General features: G+C 36.5%; 1 protein-coding gene and 1 pseudogene across 1 annotated transcript in view; both read left to right on the top strand.

The window, feature by feature from the left end:
* The window catches only part of LHFPL3 (LHFPL tetraspan subfamily member 3), a 715,308-nt gene that overhangs the window by 538,477 nt on the left and 158,369 nt on the right, over window positions 1-18,462 (top strand).
* Window positions 5,181-18,462, top strand: part of LOC141542696 (F-box only protein 38 pseudogene) — a 47,391-nt pseudogene continuing 34,109 nt past the window's right edge.

Raw genomic sequence — 18,462 nt, 5'->3', positions numbered from 1 at the left:
TAACTTAAGTGAAATGGATGACTTTCTCCAAAAATATAGGCTTCCTAGATTAACAGAGGAGGAGATAAATTGTTTAAATAAAAGCAGAAAAAGAAAATAGAAATTTCAGAAAAAGAAATAGAAGAAGCTATTAATCAACTCCCCAGGAAAAAAATCCCCAGGACCAGATGGATTTACATGTGAATTCTACCAAACATTTAAAGAAAAATTAGCCCCAATGTTATATAAACCATTTGAAAAAATAGGGGATGAAGGAGTCCTACCAAACTCCTTTTATGACACAGACATGGTACTGATACCTAAACCAGGTTGATCGAAAACTGAGAAAGAAAACTATAGACCAATTTCCTTAATGAATATTGACGTTAAAATCTTAAATAAGATATTAGCAAAAAGACTTCAGAAAATCATCCCCAGGATAATGCGCTATGATCAAGTAGGATTTATACCAGGAATGCAGGGCTGGTTTCATATTAGGAAAACTATTAGTATAATTGACCATATTAATAATCAAATTAATAAAAACCATATGATCATCTCAATAGATGCAGAAAAAGCATTTGATAAAATCCAACATCCATTCTTACTAAAAACACTTGAAAGTATAGCAATAAATGGACTATTCCTTAAAATAATCAGGAGCATATATTTAAGACCAACCATCAGTAAGCATAATATGTAATGGAAATAAACTGGAACCTTTCCCAGTAAGATCAGGAGTGAAACAAGGTTGCTCACGGATGGGCCGAGTGAATATAATAAAGATGGACAATACTCCCCAAACTAATTCTATTTATTTAGTACTATACTAAATCAGACTCCCAAGAAACTAGTTTTAATGACCTAGGAAAAAATAACAACACAATTCATATGGAAGAATAAAAGGTCAAGAATTTCAAGGGAATTAATGAAAAACAAGTCAGATGAAAGTGATCTAGGTGTACCTGATCTAAAGCTATATTATATAGCAGCAGTCACCAAAACCATTTGGTATTGGCTAAGAAATAGACCAGTCGATCAGTGGAACAGATTAGATACAAAGGACAAAAAAGGGTACATCTATGGCAATCTAGTGTTTGACAAACCCAAAGATACCAACATTTGGGATAAAAATTCATTATTTGAAAAAAACTGTTGGGAAAACTGGAAATTAGTATGCCAGAAATTAGATATGGATCCACACTTAACACCATATACCAAGATAAGATCAAAATGGGTCCATGATTTAGGCGTAAAGAATGAGATCATAAATAGATTAGAGGATCAGAGGATAGTCTACCTCTCAGACCTGTGGAGGAGGAAGGAATTTATGACCAGAGGAGAACTAGAGATCATTATTGATCACAAAATAGATAATTTTGATTACATCAAACTAAAAAGTTCCTGTACAAACTATACCAATCTACACAAGATTAAAAGGGAAGTAACAAATTGGGAAAATATTTTTTCAGTTAAAGGTTCTGATTAAGGTCTCATTTCCAAAATATATAGAGAACTGACCCTAATTTATAAGAAATCAAATGATTCTCCAATTGATAAATGGTCAAAGAATATGAACAGACAATTCTCAGAAGATGAAATTGAAACTATATCCACTCATATGAAAGAGTGTTCCAAATCACTATTGATCAGAAAAATGCAAATTAAGACAATTCTGAGATACCACTACACACCTGTCAGATTGGCTAAGATGACAGGAACAAATAATGATGAATGTTGGAGGGGATATGGGAAAACTGGAACACTAATACATTGTTGGTGGAGTTGTGAAAGAATCCAATCATTCTGGAGAGCAATCTGGAACTATGCCCAAAAAGTTATCAAACTGTGCATACCCTTTGATCCAACAGTGCTACTATTGGTCTTATATCCCAAAGAAATACTAAAGAGGGGAAAGGGACTTGTATGTACCAAAATGTTTGTGGCAGCTCTTTTCGTAGTGGCTAGAAACTAGAAGATGAATAGATGCCCATCAATTGGAGAATGGTTGGGTAAATTATGGTATATGAAGGTTATGGAATATTATTGCTCTATAAAAAATGACCAGCAGGATTAATTCAGAAAGGTTTGGAGAGACTTACATGAACTGATGCTGAGTGAAATGAGCAGAACCAGAAGATCACTATACACTTCAGCAACAACACTGTATGAAGATGTATTCTGATGGAAGTGGATATCTTCAACATAAAAAAGATCCAACTCTCTTCCAGCTGATCAATGATGGACAGAAACAACTACACCCAGAGAAGGAACACTGAGAATTGAATGTAAACTGTTAGCACTACTGTCTATCTACCCAGGTTACTTATGCCTTCGGAATCCAATACTTTATGTGCAACAAGAAAATTGGATTTTCACACATATATTGATTATCTAGGTTATATTGTAACACATGTAAAATGTATGGGATTGCCTGTCATCTAGGGGAGGGAGTAGAGGGAGGGAGGAGAAAATTTGGAAAAATTAATACAAGGGATAATGTTATAAAAAAATTACCCATGCATATATACTGTCAAAAAATTTTATAATTATAAAATTTTTTTAAAAAACTAGGGTGGGTTCACCAGAGAATGAGGGACATTGAAACCACATGAAGATATGAAATCTTCTGTTTCGCTTTTAAAACCCTTCATAACCTGGTCCCTTCCTACCTTGACTTCCTTCAAGTCTTACCTAAAGTTCCATCTACTGCATGAAAATTTTCCCATACTTCCTTAATCTAAGATTATTTCCAATTTATTTTGTATGAATAAGTTGTTTGCACACAGTTATTTTCATGTTCTCTCTTATTTAGACTGTGAGCTACTAGAAGGCAGGAACTATTTTTATCTTTTTAAAAATCCCTAATACTTAATACATTGCATATAGTAGGCACTTAATAAATGCTTACAGAGTAATACCTGGTTAGAGCAATTAAGGATATCTGGCATACAGAAGATACACATATAATAGTTATCTTCAGTTTTAAGGGTTGTCATATAAACTTTGTTTATCATATAAACCTGTTTAGGTTCAGGCTAAGGAAAAAATCTCCTTATGAAGCTGTCCATAAATGGAAGGAGCTGCTCAGTAGTTGATAAATTCATTGTCACAGGGAACATTCAAATGGAAGCCAAATGAATAACTGTTAGGGATATTGTGAAAGTGTTGAACAAAGCCTTGAGTTAGAAAGTTTCCAGCTCTAAAATTGTATGATATTGATGCAGTTTTCCTGTGGAATAACTCTGTGTATATTCAATACTTCTTTTCTGCCTTGTTACTTGGGTTCATGTCACTGCCTATGAGTTGAATGTTCCCATCTCCTAAATTCTACTTTTTGAAATCCTTCCCATTCCAAAAGACTTAGTTCATACAACATCTCCTTTAAAAATCTACTTATCTACCCTAATTAGAAATGGTGCTTTCTTTCACCAGTTTTTCATATCTATCTCTTTTATCTATCTTCTCTCTTTAAAATTAATCTAGGTTTGGAAGTCACATTTCAACAGGCGTAGTCTTAAAAAGGGTGAATACAAGTTTATTACTTCTCAGAACCTTGATTTAAATAAGATATAAGAGAAGAGGAAACTCATAGCACAAAAGTGATACACAATTAATAGACAATGGCCACTATAACAAACAAACAACATAAAATATGCATCATCACCACTCTAAAGAAGCATCAACATCTGATTTCCTTGCTGGGAGGACACAGCTATTCAGAATCTCAAGTGAGAGCCATTGCTAGGCAAGTTTGTTCAAGACTTCCTAGCCCAAATCCTCAAAGTCTCTTTTCCCTAAGAGGTTTTTATAGGCTGAGAACAAAGAAAGCACTACCATAAATAGTTTCATTTCATATGTGACTCTTGAGACATAACAGCCTCCCAGGTACAGGATTCTCCATCACAAGAAGCTCACCAAGGAGAATATTTTTCCATTCCTTTAGGGGGGTTATGTTTACTCCAGGAACTGGCCAAGTTTCTGGAGTAAACACAGGCCTGCCATAAAGAATTCTCATTAGTTAAGGCACCCGAAAGGTAGCAGACCCTTCTTAGGCTTCCTGAAATTCTATCAAATAACTGAGCAATTGTTCTCAGCAAACAAATTTACACAAAGGCATAGCCGAGACTCATTGGAATTCCTCACTACGATTTCTTACACCCCCAACTATCCCTTCTTCTCTCCTCTCCTCTCCTCTCTTTATATCATCAACCTTTTTAGCAGTCTAGTGCAGCCAAAAACTCCTCAGAATTATGTTTCCAAATGTGTAAAATAAAAAATATAATATTACAAAATACACCAAACACTAGTGAAAATATCAAAGTATTTCTTTCTTTTCTCATTTAAATTCCCTGATCCAAAGCAGGTTAAGAACCTTCATCTTAGAAAGCTGCCTGGGTCAATGAGAGGTTAATAGACTTGCCCACTTTCATAGAACCAGCATGAGTCAAAGGCAAGAGTCTGAATTGAGTTGATCCTGTTTCTGAGCCACTTCTGCCTTTCATCCCTTTCATGTGTTCTTATGATATTGTATTGTGAATTTTAGTTATTTTATTATGTGTTATTGTTCAGTCATGTTCAATGCTTCAGGACCCCATTTGGGATTTTCTTGGCAAAAAATACATGAGTAGTTTGCCATTTCCTTCTTCCAGCTCATTTTATAGATAAGGAAGCTGAGGTAAACCTTGCTCAAGGTCATGCAACTAGTAAGTATCTGAGGCCAGATTTAAAGTCAGGAAGATGAACCTTCCTGACTCGTAGCCCAGTCTCTATCCACTGTATCACTTAGCTACACATACATGTATATATGTATGTATCCTGTATGTATATCTATGTGTGTACAATATATAGTGTGTGTATATATACACACACACATATATTTATATATATATATAAACACTATATATAGTATTATATATTTGTGTATATTTATACTAATAAATTTTAAACTATCTGAGAGAAAGGACCCTGTTTTAGCAATTAAGATATAATAGGCATTGAATGAATAAATCATTTTCTCAGAAAAGTATTGCAAGTAAAATGAGGTAAGGAAACATTACCTGACTTTCCTAAAGCCCCACAGCTGGCTAGTAATGGAGTCAGCATTTTAACCTAAAGTCTTTTGATTTTCAGTCATGTCCTCTTTCCACTAAGCCCTAATAAGAAATGACAGTTCTATAAGCAGGTTTGCACACTGCAGCATGGACACCAAGGTAGGCAATCAGGGCCTGCCGCTCTGTGCTCAGTCCCTGAGAAGGCCACCTCCTTCTCCTAGCTCTTGTAAACGTGCCAGAATTCAGTCTTCAGTGTCCTTTTCCAATCTACTCTTTCCCTAGCTCACTTAACTGGAAGAGAGTAAATTGTGCTCTGCAAAGTGAATAGAAATGCCCAGGAGAGACAAAGTTTAAAAAAAAATGAGAAACTCACTTCTCCTGCTGCCCCCAGGCTAGCTGAGGCCTGGAGTGCCACCTTGTACGTGTGAGGATCGCCCACTGAATGTTAATGTCTAGCCTTTCTCTTCTGAACAATTGCTGCTTTAAAGACAGACTACCCTACATATTCGGTGGGTAGGGAGCATGACTAGGACCTAAATTCTGCAATCAAACATGTTTAAAATTTAGGTTCTGTGCAATTTACCTAAGATTAACTTTATTAAGTAATTATCTGGTTCAGAAAGCTGTTACAACACCAAAGACCAGAATGTCAGGAGGCTATAGGGGAGATTTGTTGGGGATGGCAAGAGCACAAGGAGAAGCTGAGGTAGAGAAAGAACTTCTTTTTTTCCAAAAATATTAAAAGGTTATAACTAAATTATTTTCTCACTCTTAGCTTTTCCTTGAAACAGATGCCCATTTCATTTTGACCATAAGTGCTTTGGCACCTGGGCCACTTGACTATGGTTAGCAGAGAATGCTTTTGAGGGCTCTTTCCTTGCACCCCAATCCCTTGAGCTTTTTCAAGGTTCTAAGGACCACTGAGGAAGCTAGGTGGCACAGTGGATAGAGTACTAGGCCTGCAGTAAGGAAGAGTCGTCTTCCTGAGTTCAAATCTGGCCTTTCTAGCAGTATGACCCTGGGCAAACCCCTTCATCCTGTTTACGTCAGTTTTCTTATCTATAAAATGAGCAGGAGAAGGAAATGGCAAACCACTCCAGTATCTTCACTAAGAAAACTCCAAATGGGGTCAAGAAGAATAGGATACAAATGAAATGACTGAACAGCAAGGACCACAGGATTTTTTTTTTGATGTATGTGCTCAATCCTACCAGCGCTTTGTAGGACAACTGGCAGGATCTCCCTCCTCCATGGATGAACCCAGGAGGACCCTCTTTCCTACAATGCATCCTTTTTTTTAACCACCTCATGACTCTATCATCCTTCAAAACAGAACTCAGGTGCTTCCTCCTATATGCAACCTCTCATAACCTTTCAGTTATTATACCCTTTAAATGGCTTTGAACTACCTTGTATATATTGGGTATTTATTTACTATATATAATGTTGATAAGCAACATGCAATGACATCAGGAAAATCTCTGTGCAAACTCTACCTCAGTGCAGTCAGTATACACGACAGGTCACTTAACTTCAGTGCTTTGATTATACCTTGAGAAAAAAATGCTAATGTGTATTGGTAGATAGAGTTTACTCATCTGGGAGTTCTGAGTCCCTATTTTGAATACTTATTTATTCATTTGTGTATGTATTGGATCTCCCCAGTTGAATGTAAGCTCCTTGAGGGTGATTTCTATACTAGCATCTAGTTTACTCGTGGGCACTATCTGAGTTCCAATCTGGCCTCAGACAATTACTAGTGGTGTGACTTTGGGTGAGTCACTTAATCCTGTTTGCCTCAGGTTCTTCATCTGTAAAATGAACTGGAAAGGGAATGGCAACCCACTTTCTTTGCCAAGAAAACCCCAAATAGGGTCACAAAGAGTCAGATGTGACCTAAACAACTGAACAACATCTAGTATAGTGCCATGCACACAGTAGGTATTTAGTAAATGTTTAATTTAATAGAATTTAAGCTCCTAATCTTGGAGATTAATAAAAGGATTTTCTATTGAGGGAAAGGGAGAAGAATAGGAAGTCAACATTTATCTATCAAAAGAAAGACAGTGAAATGCCAGGGACTGTAGTAGTAAGATGAAATGATACAGGGGCTCTGCCTCAGTGGCTGCCTGCCTATCATTCTTATAGTCATTTCTGGATTGTTCATATTAATGATGAGGGAGCAATAGTGAACAATCTAAAAATCGCACATTAATTCATTCTTTCTGGAAGGCAATCTGGCAAAGTATAACAGGAGCTATAAAACTGTCCATACAGTTTGATCTAGCAATTCCGCTCTGGGGAAGAAGTCTCCAAGGAAATGGTCCCAAAGGAGGGGGGAAAAGGCACTCACAGCAGCACTACTTCTAATAGAAAGAAATGTGATTAATCTAAATGCCCCATACTAGTAGAGTGACTAAACAAATTGTAGCATATTAACACATAGAAACACTGCACAGTTTTTTTTAAATGACAAGTATGTAAATTATGATAATACATAGAAATGTTTGCATGAAATAATTTTAAGTGAGAAAGGAAGAATAAAATAGTATTGCACACTAATTATAATTGCAGAAAAGGTCTAATATATTAGGCAGATTCTGTTTTCTTATTTATAGTAAATAAAATGATGCTACTAGGAGCTTTCATCTAGTAAGGCAAGATAAGATGGATGGGTGAATATTACACCTCCATTCAAATATCATAAGGACCTGCAAATGAGGTCAATTAAGGGGGAAATTATTGGGATTGAACCTGGCTGAATCAATCCACTAAACACAGGAAGTATTTTCATTGGGATATAACACAGTTGAAATAAATGACTAGCATTTACTGATTATCTAAGAACTGATCATTTATCAGTGAGATGTGAAGACAAATTAAAGGTAAATAATGTTGCTGCTGCTGTTTTGTTGTTTTTGTTGATGATGATGATGATAATAATGATGGTGATGACAATACATTTATATTAGCGCTTTAAGGTTTGCTAAACATCTAACAAATATTATCTTACTTGATCTTTAAAACCTGGGAGAAAGGTCCTACTATTTCCAGCTTCACTTTATAGATGAGAAAACATACCTTAGTTAAATGATTTGTCCAAAGCCACACAGCTGTTAAATGTCTGAGGCTGAATTTGAATTTAGTTTTTTTCACTCCAGGACTAGCATTCTTTCCACAGTGCTGCCTGTTGTAAGTAACAACTCCAGCAAAGATGAAGGGAAGGATGGGAGAGCTATTAAACAAATATAGTAACAAATTCAAAAGGCCTGAAGATCTCCTAATATAAAGAATTTGTTCACCTTAGGTTGATATAACTAAGTAATTGAGACCTCAAGCTCTACTTTATCAATGATGTATTCATCTTCAAAATTATATTAACTAGCTTTCTTTTCATAAATACCTGTTAATGCAAGTTATATAAGCATAAATGTTAAACACTTCTGTTAACTAACCAGTATCAGACATGGGGAAAGAAATAGATGAAGGGGTCCTTGGATATGCTTGAGGGTGTTATTTATTGTGTAAATTATTTATTGTGTAAATTAAGGATGAACAGAGCTAGGAATATTAGCTGCGTCACTCCCTGATGGAAAAAGGGTTCACTTTTAGCGTGTCCATCATAAAGTATTAATTTCTCTGAGTCTTTGGAACAAGTAGGGAGAACAAACTATGAAGAAGGAGAAAAAGACTAGCAAGCATTTTGTGACATCTTAGAATGCTGGGTCTGGAGTTATGAAGACCTAAATTAAAAATCTTTCTTCAGACACTTATTAATTGCATGACCTTGCAAGTCACTTAATCCCTTTTTACTTCAGTTTTTTCATCTGTAAAATGGAGAAAATAATAGCAGCTACCTGACATGTTTGTCAGTTATCAATATAGGAATCAAATAACTATTGAAGGGCTTCATAATTGTATATTATTATCATTATTGTTATCTTTGTTTCTTACTAGAGGTCTCAGAAAAGGTTTAATGAAGCAGATAATATTTGAGTAAGACATTGAAGAATAAGCAGGGTGTCAGTACTTGAAGGAAAAGGTAAGGTGATATTCTAAATGTAAGGGAAAACATAAGCAAAAAAGGTGGCAAAAAAGATTTAAATGTGTTTGAAGAGTGGAAAATCTCTTTCTTGACTAGTATAGAAGAAATGGAGGACAATATTGAAAAGATAAGGAAGAATCAGCAATATATAATGGATTTGATGTGATGTGAAGTTAAAAGTTGATAACTTGAAGTTTTTCAGGTTGGAGCTTGATGTCATGAGAAGAAAATTCAGAACAGTCTAAAATTTTTAAGAGTTCAATCATTATTAGTTTCTTCTTTTTTGTATAGCTGAGCTATTTTTGAATTTTCTAAGAATCAAAATCCATGATTTCTGCAGCCAATTTGCCTCCTTCATTAGGGTTAGATGCACATTAAAATTGTTTTGAATTCCCTTAGCAAACACCAGTTGATAGGTGGGAAGGTATATTGTGGCTGGTATGAAACAAATATAAGATATAAAGAGCACTTAACTGAGTGCTACTGTAGTTACATATTGCCAAGGGACCATTTCCAACAATCCCAAAAGGATTCTTCCTCAGGACTACAAAAAATGAAATACATGCATCAATGAGCAGACAATAGCATCACCTTTCCAGTGACATATAGTATCCTTCCTGCAAGGAAAATAGCAACGTGAGCACCCTTATCCTATAGAGTGAAACTTCCCAAGAATGTGCAGTTTTCCCCAGTTAAATACCAAAGTTAACTGAGGATAAAATAATTCTACAAGTAACCTCCAAGATATTTATCCCACTCACAGATAGAGTCATCTTCCAAATAGATACTTTGTATCTTGAATTGTCTCAAGCATGAGCATCTATAGTTCTCAACAGTAAGATTCTAATTCCTTCAAATTTTAGGGAGAGAAGGAACCTCATAAAAATGTATTTCAAGCTGTAACTGAGCAGGAAGCCCCCATCCTAAATTCCTGTTTAACATCATCCAATTCAATCTCTGCTTAAAGATCTTCATTTATTAAGAATTTACCACTTTTCAAGGTAGCTTCTTCCATTTTCGTTCTGCTCTAATTATTAAGTTTTTCTTTATGTCAAGCTGAATTTCCATCCTCTAGTCTTAGCTCTGTCCTCTAGGGAAAAATAGATTAAGTCTAATCCCTCTTTCACAGGACAGTCCTTCAAATAGTTGATGACAACCATCACATTTTGCCTTCCCCAGGTTACACATCCTCTTTATACATGGTATGATTTGGAGGGTTTGTGTGTGTTTCTTATTCAACCAATCTTGGTCACCCTGCTCTGTACAATCTCGAGCTTACCAACATCCTTCATAAAACACAGCATCTCAACTTCAACTCAATATTCTAAATGTGTTTAAACTGAGCAGAGAAACCTTCCTTGTTCTGTCCACTATGCTTCCCCAAAGTACATGAAGAGACACAGTGTACAAAAAAGGGTTGCTCATCCATTTTTGGTGTTCGCCTGATTCCCAACTCCCATCTGTGGCTCCAAGAAGCTGTAGCATGTCCAGTGGCCACATTCCAGTAAAACTGTCTGCACAGATGGCCTAAACCAGCTTGATGGCTCAAATCCATCAGCTATTTCAAGCATAGGAAAACTTCCCCCAGTGAAATGGATAGGTAAGAACAATTTGTTCCCATAACCATAAAGGTGGTTAAAGCAGATGATGTGAAACATTTAGAGCGTGGTCAAACATTGGACATTCCAAGGTGCATCCTGGACCATCACTAGTCATTCTTATTCTTGTCTTGCCACCGAATTTCATGGCTCTGGAAGAGAGAATGAGGCTGATGACTCATGCAACTCTACCTCAATTAAATACAATTCACTCCAGTCAAGACATTACCCCATGATAAAATTGATCCTCTTCAAAAATTAAAGATAAACAACTATATAGCTTTATGAATGCAATATATGATTTCATTAATTCTTCTAGACAAAACATCACCTTGCAAATGATATAGGAAAAGGAGGCTTGGATTGAGAATTGCAAATTCTGAGTTTGAATCCATTTGAAACATTTCTTACCTCAGCGTCCCTAACCAAAGTATTTTACCTCTCTTCGCCTAAGTCCCTTCAACTGAAAAGTAAAAGAATTGGACTAAATGAACTAATTTCAAATTGAGACCCTATGATCCTCATTTTGATCTTATAAACTCTAAACTGCTTAAATCTTTGTGGCATAAATTATTAGCTAGCTTTGTTATAACTTTACTCCTAGAATGTTAGACCTAGAAGGGATCTTTAGAGATCCTCTAGTCCACCATCAATTGAGGTGACATTTTGATATGTTACCACTTCACACCCCTCAGGCAATCAAAAACGTGCATCTAATACTGCCAGCCTCATTGTATACTTTGCTTTACAAATTTTCCCTGTATATGACATTCCATCTGCCTTATCTTTACTTTTGAAAATGCAATATCCCCCATTTTTAAAGTGCCATAATGAAATAGGATTAGCTAAGTGGATCTTTGAATAAAGCACTGAGCTTTATCCAAATCATAATCATAAGGCCTTAACTAGTTGTGTGACTGTGAGCAAGCCTCTTAAGTACATTTGCCTCAGCTTCCCCCATCTGTAAAAAATGATCTGAAAAAGAAAATGGCAAACTACTTCAGTGTCTTTACCAAGAGAGCCTCAAATGAGATCAAAAACAGTGGAACATGACTGAAACCAATGAACACAACAAAATAACCACAGCAACAAGCATTTATATATCACTTATCACATGCCAGACATTGAACTAAGTACTTTAAAGTGCTTATTTGATTTTCACAATAAGCAAGGAGTTAGATGCTATTATTATACCCTTTTATAGATAAGGAAACTGAGGCAAACAGATGTTAAGTGACTCATCCAGTGTCAAGCAGCTAGTAAGTGTCTGAGGCCAGATTTGAAATTAGACTTTCAAGACTCTAGGCCCATTCTATCCACTTATTGTCCTCCTTCCTCACCTCTCTATTTTCCTTTGAGATTTAGCTAGTGCCTGTATTTCTTCCATAACCACTCCTGAGATGTTAATGTACTCCTCTAGGAAATTACATTGCATTTACATTTTATGTTTTTATGGGGGGGTTTGCATTTATATATGATGTTCCTCCTACCAAAAAATGGAAATAAGTCCTCTAAGGCATGGACTTGCATTTTTATTTTTATATACTCAAGCATTATCTCTCATAGTCCCTTGATACATAAGTAAATGCTTAATAAATGCCTTTTGAATGAATTTGTTCGATTGTCATGTTGTATTCTTCATGACCCTATTTGAGGTTTTCTTGGCAAAGACACTGGAGTAGTTTGTCCTTTCCTTCTCCATCTCATTTTACAAATGAGCAAACTAAGGCAAACAGGGTAAAGTCACTTGGCCAAGGTCACACAGCTAGTAAATGTGTCCAAGGCTGGATTTGAATTCAGGTCTTCCTTACTCTTAAATTTGGTGCTCTATTCACGGCACCACTTATTTGTCCCTTTGAGTAATCTCCTATCCCTCCACCTTAAAGACAAGGATATTCTGGCTTAGAGGATTACAGGTGGCTACCTAAGTTCACACAGAAAGTTAGGGGCAGAGGCAAGACTAAAACCTCCTGATTTCCATTCCAGAACTCTGTCACACTGCCTCTACTATGTTATATAAATGCTTATCGACAGTCTGGCTACCCAAGTAAACATGATTCATACATAGCATCTTTCCATGTTCACATAGAGCTAAGTTGTGATCTGTCTGACCACTTTATGCATGGCAAATGGTCAGGTCTCTAGAAAGAACATGTTGGACATAACCTGTCAGGCAATTTAATTCAACTATTACATTTTGATGGGTTATAAACCTCCAGCTCCAAAGAAAACTCTGCCCAACACCAGCCACCAAGCAAACTGTCAATCTTTCTTAATGGTTAAAAGGCAATGTTCTTTTTTAAAAACTTTTTTTTAATTTCCTGATAATTTATAGGGATTGAAATTTGAAGAGAAAATCACCTTGTTTTTTTTTCAGAGGTAAAATTCTATAGGCATGAAACTTTGTGTACTGTCAAATTTGGTAGATATTTATAGTGAGATTTCCTGAACTGTTTCATTTTACTTTATTTTCTAATCCTCATTCTTTGTTACAAGGGATAGTTCAATGGGTGGGGGAATTACATTTCTACATTTAGAAATATAATAACAACAACAATAGAGAGCATTTACATGGAATATTTTCAGAAAGGAAAAATCAAAGTTTCTAAGCAACAGAAAGTCAGAGGGGGTTGTTAAGTTTAAAGTGGCCAGGCTGTAGAAACTACAGAATCTAAAGAGCATGGTCTAAATAACCTTACAAGGGGGCAGCTAAGTGGTGCAGTTTGGAGCACCAGCCCCAAAGTAAAGAAGAACTGAGTTCAAATCTGTTCTCAGACACTTAATGCCTAGCTAGACACTGCAGCTGTGTGATCCTGGGCAAGTCAGTTAACCCCAATTGTCCCAGCAAATAAATAAATGAATGAACAAATAAATAAATGAACAAATGGATGGATAGATAGATAGATAGATAGATAGATAGATAGATAGATGGATGGATAGATGGATAAGCTCACAAAATTCCTGGATTCATCCCCTCAAGCAGGCAACCACTGCAGGAAGTTAACTAGAGCCTCCACAATTCAACTTACCACTCTTTCTTTATAATTGACGTTACACCAGAGGGTTTCTTTTTTTAATTTTTATGACCTATTTCTTTCTTTATACTTTTTATCAGAATATAACAAATGCATGATTGCATTGCATCTTAATGTTCAATTTATCAGGTTGCTTACAGAAAAATGCATTGTAAATCTAGAAAGAGCCCAGCTTTTCCAAAGGATATCCATGATTGATTCCACATGGGCTAGTCAAATAGCTAGACCAAAGCATAAGGCGGTGGATAGGCAGCATGGTTCAGTGGTGTCCACAATATGTCAAAAGATCTAAAGCAAGATCCCAAGAAGTTGAAGTTGACCAGTGTGGCCAGTTTATAGAAGATCCATGAATCACAAGAGGAATGTTTAGTTTGAAGGAAAATTAAGGGGCACGTGATAGCATGACAGGTTTGGATGGGTTGCACACAGGTACAACAGGGATTATGCATCCTTAAAGAGAGTAAATGTTCATTGGTGAACTCTCAGATGCTTCCAAGTATGGAAATTATTGAGCATCAGTTGCCTGAATGCTACAAGATCAAATATTTCTCCAAAGTGTCGAAGGTTAGAAGTCAATAGGTTTGTAATCTAAGTAAATTCTGAACAGACACAGATACAAACACAAATGCGCGCGCGCGCGCGCACACACACACACACACACACGAATATGTGGATATTGGTGAACAAAATCCAGGAAAGAAGTTTCTGCTACCCACTGTATCCAAGTAGCATAGAATGTTGGGATTGGAACCCAACAATCACCCTGTCCAATCCATACCAGGAAAGAATCCCTAGTATCACATATCCTACAAATGCTCAGCAACTTGAAGGGCCCCCAACAAAGCAGAGCGCAGCATCTCCCAAACTATCATCCCACTTTTGGACAGCCCTAATCCTAAGGAAATTTTCCTGATATCAAACATAAATTTGTCATTTTGCCTCTTCTACTCATTGGCCCTAGTTCTACCTTCTCGAGCCATGTAGATCAAGTCTATACTTGAATGCAGCTATCATGTTTCTGTGAATCTCTTCTTGCATAAATTAGACTATACTAAATACCCTTCAACCAATCCTCTTATCAAATGGATTTATGACACGGAGTCTCTGTTGCCCTCCTCTGAATATATCCTTCTTAAACTGTGAATCCCAGAACTGAACACAATTCTCCATTTGTAGGCATCAAGGTAGGACAGTGGATAAAGCAGTGGACCTGTTGTCAAGAAGACCTAAATTTAAGTCCAACCTCAGATGTCAAGATAACCCAAGTTCAAATCCAACTTCAAATTCAACTTGCCTCTGGATAAATCACAGCCTTTCTGCCTCAGCTATCTCATCTATAAAATTAGGACCACAATAGCTTCTACCTCCCAGAATGTTGTGACAGTAGAATAAAATATGTAAAGCACTATGCAAATCTTAAGGTTTATATATAAATGCTAGCTACCATTATCATCAGCATCAGCATCAGTAGTGATCGGACCAGGGAAGAGTACAGAGGGACATTATTCCCCCAAAAAAGTAACACCTTTTTTAACGCAGCCCTAGATTTCATTAGATTTTTTTTTTTGGCTTCTACATCAAATTGCTGACTCATACTGAGCTGGCAGTCCTCTGGATCTTTTTCAGACAAATCACCATCTAACCATACCTCCTCCATCCTGTACTTATGAAGCTGGTGTTTTTTTTTTAAACCCAAATATAAGACTTTACTTTTAATCTCTATTGAATTCCATCTTATTAGATTCAGGCTGTTGCTCTGACCTGCCAAGAACTTTTTGGATCCTGACTCTGTCACCCAATGTGTTAGCTATGCCTCTAGCTTTTTGACATTTATAAATCTGATGAGCGTGCCATCTCTGCCATTATCTAAGTCATCAATGAAAACATTAACTAGCATAGAGCTAAGCACAGATCCCTGGGGAATAGCACTAGAGATGTTTTGCCAAATCAACATTGAACCATTAACACCTACGTTTCTGATCTTGCTATTCAGCCTTTTGTGAGTCCATCTAATACAGCAGATTCTTAATCTGGGAAACATGAACTTGTATTTTAAAAAACACGTATTTAGATAGATAGATAATCATATCTCAATTAATTAGTTTCTTCTGAAACCCTATGTGTTTAATTTTATTTATTTAAAAACTTGAGGTTCATAGGCTCCACCAGACTAATTGAAGCATCTTTGACATACAAAGAAAGGTTAAGAACATTTATTTGTCATTCTCATCTAGCCCATATCTCTCCCTCTTTCCTACCAAAAAAAAAATAGTGTGAGATACTTAATGAAATCCTTTGTTAAAATATAGGCAGACTCTATCTCCAGCATTCCTTTGATGTATTAGCTTAGTAACTCAGTCAGAAAAGGAAATAAGGTTATAGTCTGGCCTGACCTCTTCTGATGAAGCCATGCTAGCTCTGTAGGATTAGAAAATGAAATAAAAATGTGGCTGTAAACTCACATTGATAAGAAAGATGCATTTTCAAATATGATCCTTTAGCCTGTTATCATAATTAGAATCATCAAGCAACAAGAATGAAACCTGAAAGGGAAAAAAGGGAAAATGAGGCAATTCAAAAATAAACCTAGACTTGTGGGAATGGGATGCCTTTGGCAGCATATGCCCAGGTGTCTCTTCCTCACATTCATTCCCATTTCCCAAGTCTTTCTATTCAGACTTCCCCAGATGCACATTCTGTCTGAAACTCCAGTCAAATGAAATCATCATCTGATTCCACTACAAATGCTACCCAGATTGGTCTATGCAGAACACTTGGAAGAGGTATAGGTATGATGTTCAAAATGATGCTATTGGGTTTGCTTAAGTGTTTTATTTTCAATGTGTATTCCAAAAACTGTTTTCTTCTTAGGTTCAATCTCCATTTTACCCTCTGAAAGGACCTTGAAGATGGGCTATGACATCAATGCATAACTTCGTGATGGAAAAAGCCTGCCAAAATATTTCTGATACAAATGGAAAATATACACAAGAGAGGATATAAATAGATGTACAGATACCTCTGCACCTCTGATTTAGCTGTGAAAATTCAAGTACATCCCTTAGCCTCTCTGAGCCTCTTCATCCTTTTTTAACCTTTCAAAAATATTTTAACCTAAAAGAGGAATTTTTTCACCTTTTAAAATGGTAAATATCTGAGGTTCCCAGTCTTTTTTGATCTTGCCTATCCTTTGCCTATATTCTTCTATTCAATATGAGAAGAACAAATATATAAAGCACTATGCATATGTTGATAATAAAGAAATTAATTAATTTCCCATACCCCCTTTGGATAGATGTACTCCAAGTTGGGACCTGAAGACTAAATGCTTTGTAAGTTCCAATTTCCAGGAATCATGAGTCTTCCGTGATCAGAAATCCCCAGCAGATCCTCATTGCCTGAAGAAACAATGCCAAGTTACTTAATTTGACATTCAAAGTCTTCCATGATCATCAGATCACCTTATCAGTTGTCTCCCATTATTCCCTAACATGTGCCCTACACTTTGGCCAAAGTATTCACTATTCCTTGAGCATTTTCCAGATGTTCCCACCTTTGAACCTTTGGCCTGGAATTCCAGCCCTCCCCCATCTTACACCTAATTTTGATCTGTTAAAGTCCTATTCATCCTTCAAGGCCCAGGTTCAGGAAGTCTCTCTCAATACTTTCAACCAGATGGGATCTCTCCCTACTCTGAATTTCTTCTTTCTTAGAGCACTGAATACATTCTTCCCGTATTGTCTATGGTAAAACCATATACAATACCTTTCTTGAGAAACAACATAGAGTTGTACATATAGGATTGACCTTGGAGACAGTCCTGCCTCTGACACATATTGACTGTGATGAACTTGGACATATCACTTAAATTAATAGTACTTCAAACAACTCTTCACACAAACTGAAAAGGTAGCACTGTCCTGGATTGACAGAGAAGTTTTCTCATATGGAAACTCATTATATAAGTGAAATCCTGTGACTAGGTCCTATTCCTATTTCTTATCTTACATCTTTTAGTAGATTCCATCCTCCTTGAAGGCAGAAACCCCAAAGAATTAGATTCTTTTTAATTTCCTACAGAGCTCAACACAATGTCTTGGTGCATAATAAATGCTCATATAGTACATGCTTAATGATGAAAAAATGTAGTGGGCTCTACCCTGAAGAGCCTTTTCCCTTGCAAAGACAATTTCAACCCAAGCCTCTAAGAAACCTGAAGTGGTTCTAAAATTCTAATGATTCTATGACCTTTGTGAGTGTTATGAAGGGTGAACAAAAGAAAAAAGACTAGGGGTTTTTACTCTGATCTACCAAGTAGCCTTGGGCAAAAAATATCTCTGTTTCCATTTCCTTGCCAGTAAAATAGATCTCTCACTAATTCCCCAAGGGAGAAATTCTCATTATGATTTCAGTTCTAGCTACAGAATCTTCCATCACTTAAAAAAACAAACTCCAAGTTATTCTTGGTGTTTTCCATCCTTGGGCAGCTAGAAGACTGGGCTTAAGAGACTTGCAGGAATTTTACTTTAAATTTCCCTGAAGCCTTTTGGCAGTCATACCTCTGTAGTCTACATGGTCATGTTTCTAATGCTGCTGTTGCAGTGACGCCCTGGCAAGTCAAGAAAAGCTGACAGTCAGGAGCTTGATGGGCATAATGAGGCACTGGATTTTTCTTGAGGATAAACTTCTAGGTTGTCACATCTGCAGTGTCTCATTTCTCCTCTGTGCTGATAATTATTCCCTCTCCCTGA

This window comes from Sminthopsis crassicaudata, chromosome 5 (genome assembly GCF_048593235.1).
Source record: "Sminthopsis crassicaudata isolate SCR6 chromosome 5, ASM4859323v1, whole genome shotgun sequence".
Taxonomy (NCBI): domain Eukaryota; kingdom Metazoa; phylum Chordata; class Mammalia; order Dasyuromorphia; family Dasyuridae; genus Sminthopsis; species Sminthopsis crassicaudata.
This window is presented reverse-complemented; position numbering and strand designations above follow the sequence as displayed.